This window comes from Panthera tigris, chromosome C1 (assembly GCF_018350195.1).
Source record: "Panthera tigris isolate Pti1 chromosome C1, P.tigris_Pti1_mat1.1, whole genome shotgun sequence".
In the NCBI taxonomy this organism is placed as follows: domain Eukaryota; kingdom Metazoa; phylum Chordata; class Mammalia; order Carnivora; family Felidae; genus Panthera; species Panthera tigris.
Window position 1 is genome coordinate 190,275,890 of NC_056667.1, and position 17,616 is coordinate 190,293,505.

Consider the following 17,616-nt stretch of genomic DNA (forward strand, 5'->3'; position numbering starts at 1 on the left):
GTTGGCAGATCCAAGTGGCGCCCATCTATGGCTGCCATACCATACCAGTTATTTATATATAAACCAGGTGTGGTAGGTTAATAATGATTCTTAAAGATATGTCCACCTCCTAATCCCTAGAACTTGTGAAATGCCTGATTTGTAAAAAGAGTCTTTGCAGATGTGATTGCGTAAAGGGTCTTGAGATAAAATTATCAGGGTGGACCCTAAATGCCATCACAAGTGTCCTTATTAGAAAGAGGAAGAGGGAGACCTCACATACACACACACACACACACACACACACATGCACATGCACACACACACACACATGCTCACACACACACACACACACAAAGTAATGTGAAGACAGAGGCAGAGATTTGAGTAATGTGGCAAAGGAATGCCAGCAGCCACCAAAGGTGGAAGAGAGGAGGAATGGAATCTCTCCCAGAACCTCCAGAGGGAGTGCAGCTCTCCTGACACCTTGATTTCAGACTATTGGCCTCCCAAACTGTGGGCAAATAAATTTCTGTTGTTTTAAGCTACAAGTTTGTGGTCGGTTGTGGTTACAGCAGCCATAGGAAACTAATACACCAGGTTTATAATTTCTATTTTAATGTTTTTTTAAAATTGAGATATAATTCCCATGTCATAAAATTCACACTTTAAAAATGTATAATTGAAGGGAAAGAAAACTAAGATAAAAGCAGAGAAGGAGACAAACCATTAGAGACTCTTAAATACAGAGAACAAACTAAGGGTTGCTGGAAAGGAGGTGGTTGGGGGATGGGCTACATGGGTGATGGGCACTATGGAGGGCTCTTGTGATGAGCACTGGGTGTTATATGTAAGTGATGAATCACTAAATTCTACTCTTGAAATAATTATTACACTATATGTTAACTAACTTAGATTTAAAATAAAATAAAAAAATTAAAAAATTAAATTTTAAAAAGTATAATAGATTTTCTAGCACATTCACAAAGTTGTACAAGCTTCACTACTAATTCTGAAACATTTTCATCACCCCCAAAAGAAACCCATACCAATTAACAGCAACTCCCCTTTTCCTTTCCTCCAGTCATTAGCAGTTACTAATCTACTTTATGTCTCTGTGGATTTGCCTGTTCTGAACCTTGCATGTAAATGGAATCATACAAATGTAACCTTTTGGTCTGGCTTCTTTTACTTAGCATAATGTTTCCAAGGCTCATCCATGCTATAACATATAGCATAAATCAGTACCTCATTCCATCTTATGGTCAAATAACGTTCCATTCTGTGGATTTACCACATTTTGTTTATGCATTCAACAGTGATGGACATGTGGGCATTATTTCTTGAAATAAAATTTCTATAGCAGAAATTTTTCTGTTAGGACTTATGTTACCCAGATATCAGTTCGAATCGTCTCTCTTCTTAATACTTTGAGTAAATCCCAATTTCAGATCTGAGTATCCTCAATATTTCTCTAGAGCCTTATAAGTAGGGGAAATGAGTAAGGCTTAAATTTTCACTAACGTCTTGCTCCTGTGTCCTTTATTGACTGAATTCCTGTTCTTTGTTCTGAATATTGAGGCAGATTCTTTATCTCTGAATTGATGTGATGTCTGGTGGTGGAACTTGACTCCCTTCCTTTTCCTTGGTACCAGTTCTGACTTCAGTTGCAAGTGACAAAAAGCAGACTCAAGCTTAAGCAAAAAAAGGATTTCAGCATCTTGAGCAGTGATTCTCAAAGTTTTTGAACTCAGGACTTGTTTATACTCTTAAAAATTATTTACATGGGTTATATCTACTGAGATTTATTGCATTAGAAATTAAAACTAAGAAAAATGTAAAATATTTACATATTAATTCCATTAAAAATAGCAAAAATAATCCTACCGCATGCTAACACAAACAATACATTTTTAATGAAATAAAACTATATTTCCAAAACAAAAAAATACTGACAAGAGTGGTGTTTAGTTTTTCAAATCTTTTTTAGTGTTTAATTTTTTTTTAGTGTTTAATTTTTTAAAAAAAAATTTATTTTATTTTATTTTGAGAGAGAGAGAGTGCATGAGAGAGGGAGAGGGGCAGAGAGAGAGAGAGAGAGAGAGAGAGAATCTTAAGCAGGCTCCATGCTCAGCCTGACATGGGGATCAATCCCGCAACCCTGGGATTATGACCTGAGCTGAAATAAAAACTCAGACCCTGAACCAACTGAGCCACCCAGGTGGCCCTAGTGTTTGATTTAATAGAAGACACTTGGATTTTCATATCTCTTTCTGCATTCAGTCTGGGCTTTGGTTGAATTACGAAGAAAACTTGGTCTCACAGAGGTATAAATTGGAACAAAGAGGAGTATTTTAATAGCCTTGTCCTGTAATTGTGAACATTTGTCTTTGAAATTACACTAAAACAGGACAAGTAGTAGTTTCTTAAAGGATAATTGCAATGTGGAGTCTAAAACCATACCAATGATCTTTTTATGGTTTGTTACGTTAAAATCCATTGGTCTGTCTTGCACGTTGAGTGGATCTTTTACCTGTGCATGGCTTTGTAACATCATGCCTTGGTGTGGAAAATACCATTTCACTGAATTATGCAGATCTTCCAAATGTTGACACATTTCATTATACAGTATCGAAAAATCACATTTGTTTATATTACTTCCAGTTTCATCAGAAACATCTTTAAATATCAGTAAGCTGTTAAGCTTGCAGGGTTGGGCACGGATTTCTAAAATCCCAATTTTCACTCGAAAACTTGCATTTTATCATTGGCAACAATTTTGTCAGTTGTTTTCCTTGCAGTTAAAGGCTCATTTTATTTTCGGTAAAATTGTCTGCCAAACATCTGAATCTGAATAAGCATACCTTGCCTGTCAGTTATTCTTTCAAATAAAATGGTATTACTTGAAAATCAGCTAGTGCAGGTTGCAAATCACCTGCTACAAATGCTCTTCCTGGAGATAACTATTTTACTTTATTTAAAAAAAAATTTTTTTTAACGTTTATTTATTTTTGAGACAGAGAGAGACACAGCATGAATGGGGGAGGGGCAGAGAGAGAGGGAGACACAGAATCGGAAGCAGGCTCCAGGCTCTGAGCCATCAGCCCAGAGCCCCATGCGGGGCTCGAACTCGCGGACCGCGAGATCGTGACCTGAGCTGAAGTCGGACGCTTAACTGACTGAGCCACCCAGGCGCCCCTACTTTAATATACAGCAGTTCTTTGTTTTGAAAGAGTACAGATTTTGCCATTAAACTATTTTTTAGAATTAAAAAAATTATTATTTTAAGTATAGTTGACATATAGTGTTAGTTTCAGGTGTAAACATAGTGATTCAACAGTTCTATACATCACATAATGGTGACTATGGTAAGTCTAGTCATCATCTGTCACCATACAAAATTGTTACAATATTATTGACTGTGTTCCCTGTGTTGTACTTTTTAACCCATGACTTATTTACTTTACATCTGGAATTTTGTACTTCTTAATCCCCTTCATCTATTTCTTTGCCCACTGCCCACCCCTCACAACCATGTTTGTTCTCAGTATACTGTAGTTCTTTATGTGTACTTCCCATTTCATTTTTTAAAAGTTTATTTATTTTGAGAGAGACAGAGGGAGGGTGCGTGCGTGCATGCGTGCGTGCCCACATGCATGCGAGTGGGGGAGGGACAGAGGGAGAGGGAGAGAGAGAATCCCAAGCAGGCTTTGCACTGTCTGCACACAGAGCCCGACATGGGGCTCAATCCTAAGAACTGTGAGATCGTGACCTGGGCCGAAACCAAGAGCCTGACGTTTAACCCGCTGAGCCACCAGGCGCCCCCCTGCCCCATTTCGTCTTGCAGAATATTTAAAAGATGTGTTCTCAACCGTCCAGGTTTAATAGAAATGATTTTTACTGATTCAGCAAGAGCATTTTTTTCTTATTTGTTTATTTATTTAGAGAGCACAGGCAGGGGAGGGGCAGAGAGACAGGGAGAGAGAGAATCCCAAGCAGGCTCTGTGCTGTCAGCGCAGAACCAGATGCGGGGCTCAAACTCATGAGCTTTGAGATCATGACCTGAGTGGAAACCAAGAGACAGTCACTGAACCCACTGAGCCACGTCAAGAGCATTCTTAAGTGAAGCTGGTTTGTTTTTTGTTTTTTCCTTTCAGTAAATGCGTTTTGGTAAAGAATATAATAGCCACTAGTACACTTCGATGACACTATGAAGATCTGTACTTAGGTGCCAGCCATTTCATTCACTGTTTTGTGCCATCAATAGAAATTTAGCACAGTGGGTCAAAACCCTCAGATAATGTCTTAAATATATTTTGAAATTGATTTTTCATCTCATAATCCCCTGAAAGGGTCTCCCAGATTTCCAGCGGTCCACGGGTCATGATACTGCAGCCTTCTCATAACTTTCTTCCATGTGCAGTACTCCTAGGAGCTTTAAACACTCTTCATCTTAGCCAAGGAGCCTGACAGTGGAGGTCAGAGGACTGTAGATGTCACAGTTTTGCACTGAAGTTTGGCCAGATACAAAGAGGCTTTGACCTGTTTGATCTATCAACTGTCTATCACCTGGCTTGTTTGCTAATTTATTTATATCACTTAGTTCATATGGTTTACATTATAAGCTATAGCAGTAAAATCATGAGTAAAATTTTTATAAATATTTTATAGTTGGTATGAAATAGGTTGATGAGATAAAGATAATTTCTCAGCTTGGCAAATGAAGCTGTTTAGCTCCTATGGGCTCTAGATGGTCTGAGGATAAATGTCTCTTACAAGAACAAAGAACAAGGGCCAAAATCAATTTTGGTCTCTCATATCTGCCAAATCCATTTTCATGTTCTTTTAAAATTAATTATCATTATACCAGAATCTAAAAGCATGGCATTTCAAGATGTTTCTGTTTTTGTGAATTGCTGTTCAAAATGGACAACGTTTTACTGATGAGTAATTTCACAGGAGTTCCTGTATTTTTTTAAGCATATATTTCAATTTAGGCCAGTTTCAATTTAAGCGTCAACATGATCAAAAGGCTGTTATGTGGGTGGGGAGTTACACATAAAGATTTTTATTATGGTCATGAGGAGATATAAAAAGAGAATTTCAGCGTGTCTTCAAATAATATGAAAGGATGTGCTTTATTCTAGTAGTAGCCGGTGAGAAAAAATAGAAAACCACAGACAATACCACTTAAGGGAATCAAGATGTAATATACAGTTGCCTTGACAGAGAAATTGGAAGGTTTGACCAAAAACTGCTACAGTTTCTTCTAGATAAAGGGCTCTGATCCCCCCAATTTAAAATCTCCTTGTCAGGGTACTTATCTGAAATAGTGACCCTCAAAATGTTGAGACAGCTCATTCATTCAGATAACACTTTTTAAAAAAGTTTTTATTTATTTATTTTGAGAGAGAGAGAGGCAGAGGAAATGCGAGTGGGGGAGGGGCAGAGAAAGAGGGAGAGAGAGAATCCCCAGCAGCTCCCGCCATGCTGAGTGTGGAGCCTGACATGGGGCTCGATCTCACAACCTTGAGATCATGACCTGAGCCAAAATCAAGAGTTGGATGCTTATCTGACTGAGCCATCCAGGCACCCCTCACTTTTTTTTAAAATTGAGGGCCTGCTATTTTTCAGTTTACCTGATCTGATGGAAAATTATGAATATATGTCAAATCTGAGTATTGGAATTAACCGCCTGCTTAACAATAGTTCAGCAATATAGTGATGTGATACAGGAAAATGGAATCATGGTACAAGGTTGAATGCATGTAAATAGTCCTCCATTCATTTATTTATTTATTTTCATTCTGACTATACTGTACTTTATCCTTTTTCTTAGTTTTTCACCTTTGAGTGGGTCTCAGGTGTAATACATCTCCCTCCTTCCTGCTTCATTTATTTATTCAACAAATATTTCTTGGTCATTACTTGTGAGCCAGGTTCTCTGCCGAGCACTAAAGATACAACCACGAACAAGGCAAATAGGAATCCCCATTTGGCACTCGCAATCTAGGTGGGGAGACGAAAATCAGACAAATAATTGCATAACTAATGACAGTTCTGGTAAGTGTTGTTACAAAGGAAAAATAAAAGGGCCACAAAAAGTAAAAGGTACAGCAGGACATATGACCTAATCACGTGGATTGAGACTTATATTCTGCCTCTTGTACAGGTCAGGCAGCCAGAGTCACCAGGATGATGGCCATGCAAGCCCAAGAACCAGAGGACATATGAAGCTATGTTAGGGTGACCAACTGTCTAGGTTTGCCTGGAACTGAGGTGCTTCCTGGGACACGGGGCTGTTAGAGCTGGAACTAGGGAAGTCCTGAGTAAACCCAGATGGGACTGATCGCCCTAAGCTACCCCCATCCCAAGATATTTTCTATCCAGATAAAGGCCATAGCCTCCTTTGGAAATGATGAACTTCAAAGAAGTGCCTGGTAGTGATACAGAATTTCTCCTCCTTGCCAGCTGAAGGGGAATAAAATATAAAAGGATGGGATGTAAAATGTATGAACTTGGTCATAGCAGGTGAGTCCTGAGGGCAGGTCTCTGCCACTGCAGAAGATAGAAGATTATTTACTGCGGCACTAGGGATTTTTGGTGGCCTCAAACACAGTAAGACTTCAATTAGAGGGGGAGGTGTGGTTAAGTGGCTTTACTATGGTTACAGAGCTAGTTGAGAGAATAGGTGATGCAGGTCTAGTTTCCATGGAAACAGACTCTGAGCTGAGGATTCTGTTGCCAGCAATTCATTAGAGCTCGCTTGCTCTCTGGAGTGAGGAAGGCAGGGGAGAGAGAGATGGGACTGTAATGCAGCTGAATCACAGGCGAGCCTTGGCCAGGAGAATGTAAAGCTGGGATGAACCTTCAGAGATGAATGGATTAAGGCAAGAGGTCTGGGTCCACCAGTCATTGTATGCAGCTTGACTGGGAGGAAACCTAACCTTTCCGCCAAGGGCACTTTCCTTCATTCAGCTAAGGCAATGAGCACTTACTTGTGGGGATCTGGGGGGCTCACAGCTAGCTTACCAGGCCTTTGGATTTCAGTTCAGCGTTTCCGTGACACCACGTGTCACCACTTATCAAGAATGGCCCGTAGACATCTTTAGGCTCTTGATTTAGTGTGTAATTAAATAAATTTCCTGGCTCCAGAAAGATGCTGGTCAATAATGTAAAATCATAAAGTTGTTAATAATGAATGAGTCCGCAGATGCAAATGGTATGTAATTACTGTGTAGTGCTTTTGCTGAAAAGACACTGATTATTTCATGTGGAAGCTGATTTTTAAAATATAAATGGTGACATGGTCATGAGCAAAGAATCAGACATTTTTATCATGCCAGCATTTGATAAGACAAAATGTGAGATGACAATTCCTTGTTAGCTTAACAAGTATTCCGTTTAAGAAATTTCAACACAAAGGTAACAGAAGGGGTTGAAAAAAATGTGTCTAAAAACGTAAATTTTAAAGAATTATATCAATCAATTCTTTTTTTGAGTAATGTCTGTGAAGTCAAGGTTTGAGATTTTGATTTGTTCAGTTTTGGGGTTTTCTTAAATATCAATATAGCATTATGTAAAGAAGCACAACTATGTGTAATTATATAAAATTAGTACATTTGGAGTTGAGCCTGTTATAAACAAAACCTAGATAATTGGCTTTTTTTGCCTCTAAATCGGATACGGTGAAATTAGAGCATAGCAGCCTTCAAACATGGCTGCATATGAGAATCTCCTGCGGAACATAAAAAAACAGGCCTCACCCTGTATATTATGAATGTTGATGTGGGCCCTATAGTTTGTAATGTGGCCAAGCTCTGAAAGCAATTCCTATGCAGCTGGCCAGGCACTAGTCTCGTGGTCTGATTTTCCTTTTGGAAAGTGCTAGTGCAGAATACAGCTTCAGCTGTAGGCCAGGTTTTGTTGGTAACACAAAACTGTTTTTGGGTTTTTTTTGAAATGTTTATTTATTTTTGAGAGAGAGAGAGTGAGCACAGGAGGGGCAGAGAGAGGGAGATAGAGGATCCAAAGCAGGCCCCACACTGAGAGCAGAGAGTCTGATGTGGGGTTGCAACTCATGAACCGTGAGATCATGAGCTGAAGTCAGATGCTTCACAGACTGAACCACCACGGTGCCCCCAAAACTTTTTTTTTTTTTTATTGTGGTAAAATATCCAGAACATAAAACTTGCCATTTTGAACCAATTTTAAGTATATAGTTCAGGAGCGTTAAATACATTTATGTTATGTAGACATCATCATCCATCTCTAGAACTTTTTCATCTTTCCCAACTGAAACTTTGCACCCCTTAAATAATAACTCCCCGTTCTCTCTTACCCCTAACCCCTGGCAACCATAATTCTATTTTCTGTCTCTGTGAACTTGACAGTTCTAGGTACCTCATGTAACTGGAAGCATATAATATCTATCCTTTTGTGACTGGCTTATTTCACACAGCATAATGCCTTCAGGGTTCATCCATGTTGTAGCCTGTGTCAGAATCTCCTTCCTCCTCAAGCCTAAATAATATTCCATTGTATGTATCTATCACCTTTTAATTTATTTATTATTGTTGTCATTTTTTTAACATTTATTTATTTTTGAGAGAGAGAGAGAGAGAGACAGAGGACGAACAGGGGAGGAGCAGAGAGAGAGGGAGACACAGAATCGGAAGCAGGCTCCAGGCTCTGAGCGGTCAGCACACAGCCCGACGCGGGGCTCGAACCCACAAACTACAAGATCCTGACCTGAGCCCAAGTCAGATGCCCAACCCACTGAGCCACCCAGACGCACCTATACTACATTTTTAGGTGGACACTTGGGTTGCTTCCACTTTTTGGCTATTGGAATCATGCCGCTTGAAAATGGGTGTACAAATATCTGTTTGAGTCCCTGCTTTTGGGTGTTTACCCAGAGGTGGAATTGCTGGAGCATATGGATGGTAATTCTATTTTTAATTTTTTGAGGAACCACCATAACATTTTCTACAGCAGCTGCAGCATTTTACATTCATGGCAGCAATGGGCAAGTATTCTAATTTTGCACATTCTCACCAACGGTTATTATTCTCTGTTGTTGTTATTGATAATAGCCATCCTAATGGTGCGCAGTCACAGCTCATTGTGGTTTTGATTCACCTTTTCCTAATGATTTGTGAGGTAGAGCGTCTCTTTGTGCGCTTATTAGAGATTTGTATGTCTTCTTTGGAGAAATTTCCATTCCAGTCCTTTCCCCATTTTTTTTTCCCAGCTTTATTGGGGTATGATTGACATATGAAAAGATTGTATATTTAAGATGTGCAACATGATGCTTGATGTTTTGAAATACATATATACAATGTGAAATGATCACCACAGTCATGCTAGTTCACACATCATTTCATCTAGTTGACGCTTTTTTCTTTTTGTGGTGAGAGCACTTGAGAACTACTCTCAAAACAAATTGCAAGTATATACTAACATTATTAACTATAGTCCTCATGGTATACATTAGATTCCCAGAACATATTCCTCTTATAATTGAAACTCTGTACCCTTTGACCAACGTCTTCTTACTATGCCCATCTCTCAGTCCCTGGCAACCACCATTCCATTCTCATTAGTCTGGGTTTGACTTTTGGGGATTCCACATATAAGTGAGATCATGCAGTATTTGTCTTTCTGTGTCTGGCTTATTTTACTTAGCATAATGCCCTCCGGGTTCATCCATGTTGTAGCAAATGGCGGGTTTCTTTCTTTTGCTTGGTCGAGTCTGCTATTGAACACTAACGAGTCCTTCATTTCAGCCACTGTATCCTTCAGTTCTAAAACTTTTTTTTTGATGGTTCTGTTTCTTTGTCAAAGCTCTTGTTTGTTCATGCGTTGTTTTATTATTTTCGTTACTTGTCTGTTCTTGTACACCAAGTTCACTAAACATTTCTAAGATTATTCTGAATTCTTTGTCAGTTCATAGACCTCCATTTCTTTATGGTCATTTACTGGAGCTTTATTAATTCCTTCGGTGGTGTTATGTTCACCTGATTTTTCACGATCCTAGACTCCTTACTTTGGTATCTGTGCATGTGAGTGAGCAGTCCCCCTTTCCCAGACCTCACAGGTTAGCTTTGGCAGAGATAGTCCTTCACCAGTCTGCTTAGCTTGTGGTTTTGGACAGGTCAGCTGAGAGCGTCCTTGGGCAGGTGGGGTCTATTTTTGGGTGAGGCCGCTGCCCGAGCTCTGAGGTGGAGGGTACGCTGCTGGCTGGGAATAGCTGGACGGGACTGCTGGCTTGGTCCCCTGCCCAAGTGCAGCTGTAGGATGGGCTGTGCAGCTTCCCGGATTCTCTGATCAGGCTTGGTTGGGAGGGACTGGGTACTATGTGTAGGTGGGACTATGAATTAGCTCCGTTGCCTGGGTAGGGCAGCAGAATGGGCCCCAACGCGGGCACAGGCAAAACTGTGCACTGAGTGCCCTGGCCAGATAGGGCCACTTGCTTTGCTCTGCAGAGAGTCAGAGCTACTTGCTGGGCTCTCTGCTCATGTACCACCCGAAATGGAGCTGCAGGATGGGCTACACAACTTCCCCTGGGCTCTGGTTAGCTTTCCTGGTCAAGTGGGGCCGAGGGTGTATTCAGTAGCAGGCAGGGCTATGAGCTAGTGTCCTTGACTGGGCGGGGCCACAGAACAGGCCCCAAGGCTGGGAAAACTCAGTGTTTGAGACCAAATGAGGACTGCGCTATGCACCAAGCCCCCTGGCTAGGTAAGAGTACCAGCCTGGCTCTGCAGAAGGGCAGACCCGTTGGCTGGGCTCTCAGCTGAAGTGCTGCTGGGCTACGCAGCTTCCCAAGTGCTTTGGTCGGGCTTCCCGACTGGGTGTGGCTAGGAGGCCAGGTACCATCAACAGTAGGAAGGGCAATGAATCAGCTTCTTTGCCTGGGCAGGCAGCGGAACAGGTTGTAAGACCAGCAAGGGTGGGTTGTTTGGGGGGATCAAATCAGGCACAACTACACACTGAGTACCCTGGCCAGGTGGGGCCACTGTCTTTCCTTTGTAGATGGGCAATGCCGCTGGTTGGGATTTCCACGAGTAGGAACTCAGTCTACTAAGATCTGAGAGCTGGTTGTTGTAAGCCCTGTCCTCCTCCATCACGATCTGATCTCCAGTAGTCGAGCCCCACAGATTTCCCCCTGAAAAGATCCATGGGAGGCAAGACTCAAGTGGGCCCCCCTGGGAAGAAACTCACAATGCTGGAGAGCGGGATATTTACCTTGGGGCTCTCTTTTTCTTATTGGGGAAACTGTAGGCCCAGAGGGCCCTCTTGGTGTGGTGCTGTGCCAGCCTGGGAGAGGGGCGGTGTGGTCAGTATGTAGCCGCTTTTCCAACACTTATGATGCAGTTCTTCATGGTTTCTGAGCTCAAGGGTGCTTTCACCTCAGCCCCCATTTCTGGGATTTTCACAATGGTATCTTGTCAATGGATAGTTGCTAGCTGGTCTTCTTGTTAGGGGACTGAAATCAGGACATATGTCACCATCTCGATGACTCCCATTTTCCATTTAATTCGTAGCATTCTTTAGCCCCCAAATTTCTGTTGGGTACTTTTTCATGATTTCTGTCTCTGTTGAACTTATCATTTTGTTTATGTATTGTTTTCCTGATTTTATTGAGATTTTTATCTGTGCTGTCTTGTAGTTCACTGAGCTTCCTTAAAAACAATTATTTTCAAATATTTGACAGGTGATTTGTAGATTTCCATTTTTTTTTGGAGTCAGTGACTGGAAAATTATTGTATTTCTTTGTGGTGTCTTCTGTCCTTGATATTTTATGTTCCTTGAAATCTTGTGTTGTTGTCTTCATATTTGAAGAAGGTGTCACCTGTTCCAGTATTACTGACTGGCTTTGGGAAATACAAATGCCTTCACTGGTCAGCTTGGCTAGAGAATCTGAGGCTCGCTCAGACCTTTACTATGGATATGTCTACTCCATACTTTTTGTTCCCTCTTTGGGGAGAATTCCTAAGATTGTATACCTTCTCTCAGTCCCACAGATCAGTCTGGGTGCAAAGAGCTCATTTGTTTTCCCCAGAGCAGTGCCCTTTATTGCTGAAGTTTGTATGCCTTCTCTGAGTCCTGCAGGTTTGGGCTGGTTTTCTGCATGTGATCACATGCCATCTCTAAAAGCCCATTCTTGCTGTGCCTTGGGGTGCACATGAGGAGCTGACCATGGCAGGGGGTGTGGGTGAGGTACTTGGAGCATTTAGAGTGTCCATGGGCCAGTTGAGGGAAAGCATCTCATGTGGTTTGTAGGCAGCCTTATTGATGGAATCTATAAAACGGTTTGTACAAGCCACGTCCCTTTGATGAATTCTGGGTCCTGATTGCTATGCAGTCAGCTTCTTCCAACCTTTCAGTTATGCTGATCACTTCACTACTCTGGGTGGAGCAAGAAAGAAGTGGGCCTTTTGGGCAGTGTGCTGCATGGTCGGGGAAGCTGGTGCTCTCACTGTGCTGTCACTTTCCTTTTGGGGGAGAAATTGCAGACTGAGGGGGTCTCTCTTGACACTGAGCTGCACTTCCTTGGAGGAGAGGTGACATGGGTTAAATGAAACTATTTTTCTTACCCTCTTTAATGTATCTATTATCAGACTTTTTGCCCTTTCATTCTATGAGTTGCTTTTTCACTTTTTTGATAATGTCTTTTGATATACAGAACTTAAAAAAATTTTTTTAAATGTTTATTTATTTTTGAGGAGAGAGAGAGAGAGAGAGAGAGAGAGAGAGAGCACAAGCTGGGGAGGGGCATAGAGAGAGGGATACCCGGAATCCAAGGCAGGCTCCAGGCTTTGAGCTGTCAGTGCAGAGCCCGACGCGGGGCTCGAACCCACAAACCATGAGATCATGACCTGAGCCAAAGTTGGACGCTTAATGGACTGAGCCACTCAGGCGCCCCTGATGCATAGAACTTTATAGGTGAAGTTTGTCTGTGTTTTTCTGTTATTGCCTATACTTTTGGTGTCATATTCAAGAAATCGTTTCCAGACCAATGTTATGAAGCGTTTCTTCTATGTTTTCTTCTAAGAATTTATAGTTTAAGCATTTATGCTTAGTTAGGTCTATAATTCATTTTGAGTTAATTCATTTTGAATTAGTCTAAGGTAAGACACTCCAACTTCATTTCTTTCTATGTAGGTATCCAGTTCTCCCAGCACCATTTTATTGAATGGTCTTAGCATCTTTGTTGAAAATCCTCTGATCAGATATGTGAAGGTTTATGTCTGGGTTCTCTATTTTATTCTATTGGTCTATATGTCTGTTTTAATGCCAGTACCATGCTGTTTTGATTATGGTAGTTTTATTTTTTATTTCATTATTATTTTTTAAAGTTTAAAGAGAAAGAGAAAGAGGTAGGGGGAGGGGCAGACAGAGAGGGAGAGAGAGAGAATCCCAAGCAAGCTCTGTGCTGACAGTGCAAAGCCTGATGCAGGGCTCCAACTCACAAACCATGAGGTCATTATCAGAGCTGAAGTTGGATGCTTAACTGACTGAGCCATCCAGCCACACCTGATTATAGTAGTTTTGTAGTAAGTTTTGAAATCAGGAAGTTTAAGACTTCCAAACTTTGTTTTCTTTTCAAGAGTGTTTTTGCTGTTTGGGGTCCTTTGAAATTCCACATATGTAGTTGACTTTAAAATTTTTCCTTTTAAAAATTATTTAAAATTGGGGGCACCTGGCTAGCTCAGTAGGTAGAAAATATGACTCTTGATCTCAGGGTCATGAGTTTGAGCACCATGTTGGGCTTGGAGCTTACTTAAAAAAAATAAAGTAAAAATAATTTAAAATTGAAGTATAGAGGTGTGCCTGGGTGGCTGAGTGGGTTAAATGTCCAACTCTTGGTTTTGGTTCAGGCTATGATCTCATGGTTTGTGGGTTTGAGCCCTGCATTGGGCCCTGAGCTGACAGTTTGGAGCCTGCTCAGGATTCTCTCTCTCTCTCTCTCTCTCTCTCTCTCTGCCCTTCTCCTACTCTAGTGGGCATGCATGCATTCTCTCTCTCTCTCTCTCTCTCTTTTTCAAAATAAATATATAAACTTAAAAAAAATTCAAGTATGGGGCACCTGGGTGGCTCAGTTGGTTAAGCATCCAACTCTTGGTTTTGACTCAGGTCATGATCTCACAGTCATGAGATCGAGCCCCACATTGGGCTACGAGCTCACAACACTGAGCTTGTTTGCTTTCTCTTTCTTCCTCTCTCTCTGCCCCTCCCACATGCACACACACACACACACACACACACTCACACACACTCTCTCTCTCTCTCTCTCTCTCTCAAATAATAAATAAATTAAAAAAATTTAAAACTGAAGTATAATATATACAAAAAATACATGAAACACAAATGAATTATCAAGAAATTATCACAAAGTAAATACCCAAGTAACAATCACTTGGTTCAAGAAATAGCACATTGCCAGCACACTGGAAGCCTCCTCTTTGTCCCCTCCCAACTGCCATTTCTTCTCTCCTCCAAGGGTTAGGGTTAGGGTTAGGGTTAGGGTCTAGTTTTACCTGCTATGAACTTTGTATTAATGGAATTGTACAGTATGTCCTCTTTATGTCTGACTATTTTTGCTCAATATTTGTTTGTGGGAGTTATCCATGTTTTTGCATGTAGTTGTAGTTCCTTCATTTTCATTCCTGTAAGACTTGATTATTCACAAGCAGTTTTACCTCTAACTTTTAAAGGGACTGGGAATTTATTTTACTTATGCCTCTTAAAAAGCCACGTGTTTAAGAATATGCATACTCTCTAGGCTTCTTAATTTGTGGATCAACTAAAATCTGTAGACCTTACACATTTACAGAATTATCTAGGCAGCTGAGACTCATATCTAGGCAGCCTCAACCATACTAAAAGGAAAGCTATCTAGGTAGGAAAGTGACAAGATGGTCTTGGATGTACCAGATATAAGTACTAGCATTTGCTTTTTCCCAGAGACCTTCCAGAGTATTTTATGATTTAATGCAAGAGTTGTAATACTGATGAGATCAGGTCAAGCTGAAAGTGTGAAAGTTTGGAGGCAGATGGACCTTTCAGTATCTCTTAAATCACACCCACCATATAGGTAGATGACTGTTAGTTTTGAATTTATGGAACAGTTGGTTCCAAATCTGAACAAGCAATGTCTTCCTGAGCAAATGCTTCTTATGAGGTACATTGAATTGAGCTCATATTGAAGAGTTTATTGTCCCAAAGCAAAGCCAGTGAACTGGCATGTGAATAAAATTCTGCTTCACATCCAGGGCCCACCCTTCTCTGAACTGATCTCTCCTCTCTTCCCTTTTCTCTCTCCTCCTTCTCCCACATCTGCTAGAACTATTTTCAGAATTCATTGTACAGGCCAACTCCTTTTGACATAACTGGCAGGTTGACTCATGTGACTGGTTAAATTAATCATGGGTTAGAAGTCTGTCATTATGGTATCGCATTAGCACTATCATAACTCTTATGTAGTCTTTTGAACTAATTTTCCTCCCCTTGTCCTCAGCTTTACATCTCATTTCCATATTAAGTGAGAGGTCCCTGAAATTGTCTTTTCTGTCTTGTTCACTATGCTGGTTTAATTCAGTATCTTCATTGCTGAGCTATTTAGAGTTGGACTGTTATTTCTTCTATTTTGGAAGAGATGTAAAGTGGCTGGAAAATGATGCAGAATTAAATAACAGAGTTTTTGCAGAATGTATCTATTTTACAGGAAACACAGTTCTCATAATGATCTTTTGGGCATATAAACTTTTCCGATCATGGTAAGGTCACGGGTCTTTGGAGCTCAAAGGAGGTCGGTTATAAGTTAGTTAAGAGACCAACCTGTCTTAGAGCACAGTAATATCGCATTGGAGAACTTTTTTAGTAGCTATTTAGCAGCTGTACTCTTCTGTGGGAATAAAACACAATGAAAGTATGTTGGATATATAATATGAGATTTTTGAAAGTGGGACCTATGTTTATTCATCTTTGAATTCCTTGTATGTTAGTATTTGCTAAATATATGGCTGATCTAAAGGAGTTTCCCTTATCTATCCCCTTTCATTTATCAGTTACCTGCATAGATGTGTGATTTAAGAGACACTGAAAGGTCTGTTTGTCCTCAAATTTTTGCCATTCCAGTTTGGCACGGTACCTGAAGTTTTCACAGTGTTAACCATCCTCTCGAAGGTCTCTGGGAACATGCTTCTGCTAGGAACCTACTTCCTTTATCTACCTGGTAAAATTGCTCACTTTTCTTTTTTTTTTTTAATCAGTTCTGTTTTGAACACAATGACTTTATTTTATTATTTTTTTTTAATGTTTACTTTTGAGAGAGAGAGAGAGAGAGAGAGAGAGAGCGCGCGCACCTGTGTGAACAGGGGAGGAGCAGAGAGAAAGAGGGACAGAGAATCCTAAGCAGGCTCCACATTGTCAGTGCAGAGCCTGACACGGGGCTTGCACTCACAAACCAAGAGATCATGACCTGAGCCGAAATCAAGAGCCAGTCGCTTACTCGACTGAGCCACCCAGGTGCCCATTGCTCACTATTGTCGATGCTACTCTCACTTTCCCCACTCAAAACTTCTATATTTCCTTCTTCAGAACCTCCATGGAACGTCGTCTGTTTAACCGGATGGTTGTCACTGTCTCTGGTATGGACCCCACCAACCTTGAAGTAGGATTTAGTTATTTTTCACATTTCCCCAAAGAGTATCTGTTCCATACAGATAAGGAATCTTACTCGGGATTTCATGGGGGGTAGACCGAAAAACAGATTTATATATTTTAATTGTATTTCACATTTAATTGTCCACCAGGCATCTCTTTACAAGGCTCACTTCTTGGCTTTAGCTAATGTGTCCTACTGTCTTTGTGTTGGTTCTTTCTTTTCTTTCCTGTCCTCCCTGCTCTCTTATCTCTTCCTCTTCCTTTTAACCCCTTCTCCCAATTCTAGTCCCCTATGGATCTCCTCTCTACTCTCAAGGTCTTCGTTTTCTCCTAGAATAGAGAGCAAAATAGTTGTCTCTGCTGCTCTAAAACTTTCAGAAACATTCTTACACTCTTTGCTCAATTAACAATCAACAGACTCTTCATTACCCAACTGTACCCTCCTTCGAAGTCAAGGCATGACAATGAATAAGTTATTTCCCTGTGGCATTTGTAATATGTTAGAGCCCTTTTTATGATGAATTATTGTTGGTTATGTGTTTCTTCTTCCCCACTGCTCAAGACTGTGAGAAGAAAGCATGCTTTTTTTTTTTTTTAAGAGTTTAAGTCATCAGAATCTTTTGTCTTGCACATTGTGCAACTATTTGTGGACTGCAGTCAGGTACAGATGCCTGGATCAGTTAAGATTGTGTTCAGCTGCATATAACTGATAAGCTCTGAATATCAGTGGCTTAAAAATGTGTAAAATTTTCTTCCTCCGTCGGTGAAAGAAGACTGAAGAAGGCATGCTAGGGCTAGGATGGGGAAGTCTCAGACTTCAGAGTCCTCGGCTGCTTCCACCTTTCTACTTCATCATCCTGGTGCATGGCTTCTATCTTTGAGCTCACCTCATGGACAAGGTGGCTGTCAGAGCTCCAGTCATCCTATTTTAGTTGCAAAGCCAAAGAAGGAGGCAAGATGAAAAAG

At 40.8% G+C, this 17,616-nt stretch overlaps 1 protein-coding gene across 8 annotated transcripts in view; it reads left to right on the top strand.

Annotated features, from left to right (window-relative positions):
- The window catches only part of ADAM23 (ADAM metallopeptidase domain 23), a 318,624-nt gene that overhangs the window by 10,601 nt on the left and 290,407 nt on the right, over positions 1-17,616 (top strand). For 5 of the 8 annotated variants that reach the window (XM_042995172.1, XM_042995171.1, XM_042995173.1 and 2 more), the window contains exon 3: positions 16,585-16,634. The exons of the other annotated variants lie outside the window; for them this stretch is intronic. The gene's annotated coding sequence lies outside the window, so the exon portion shown is untranslated. The remainder of the gene's footprint in view (positions 1-16,584; positions 16,635-17,616) is intronic. 8 annotated transcript variants of the gene reach the window in all.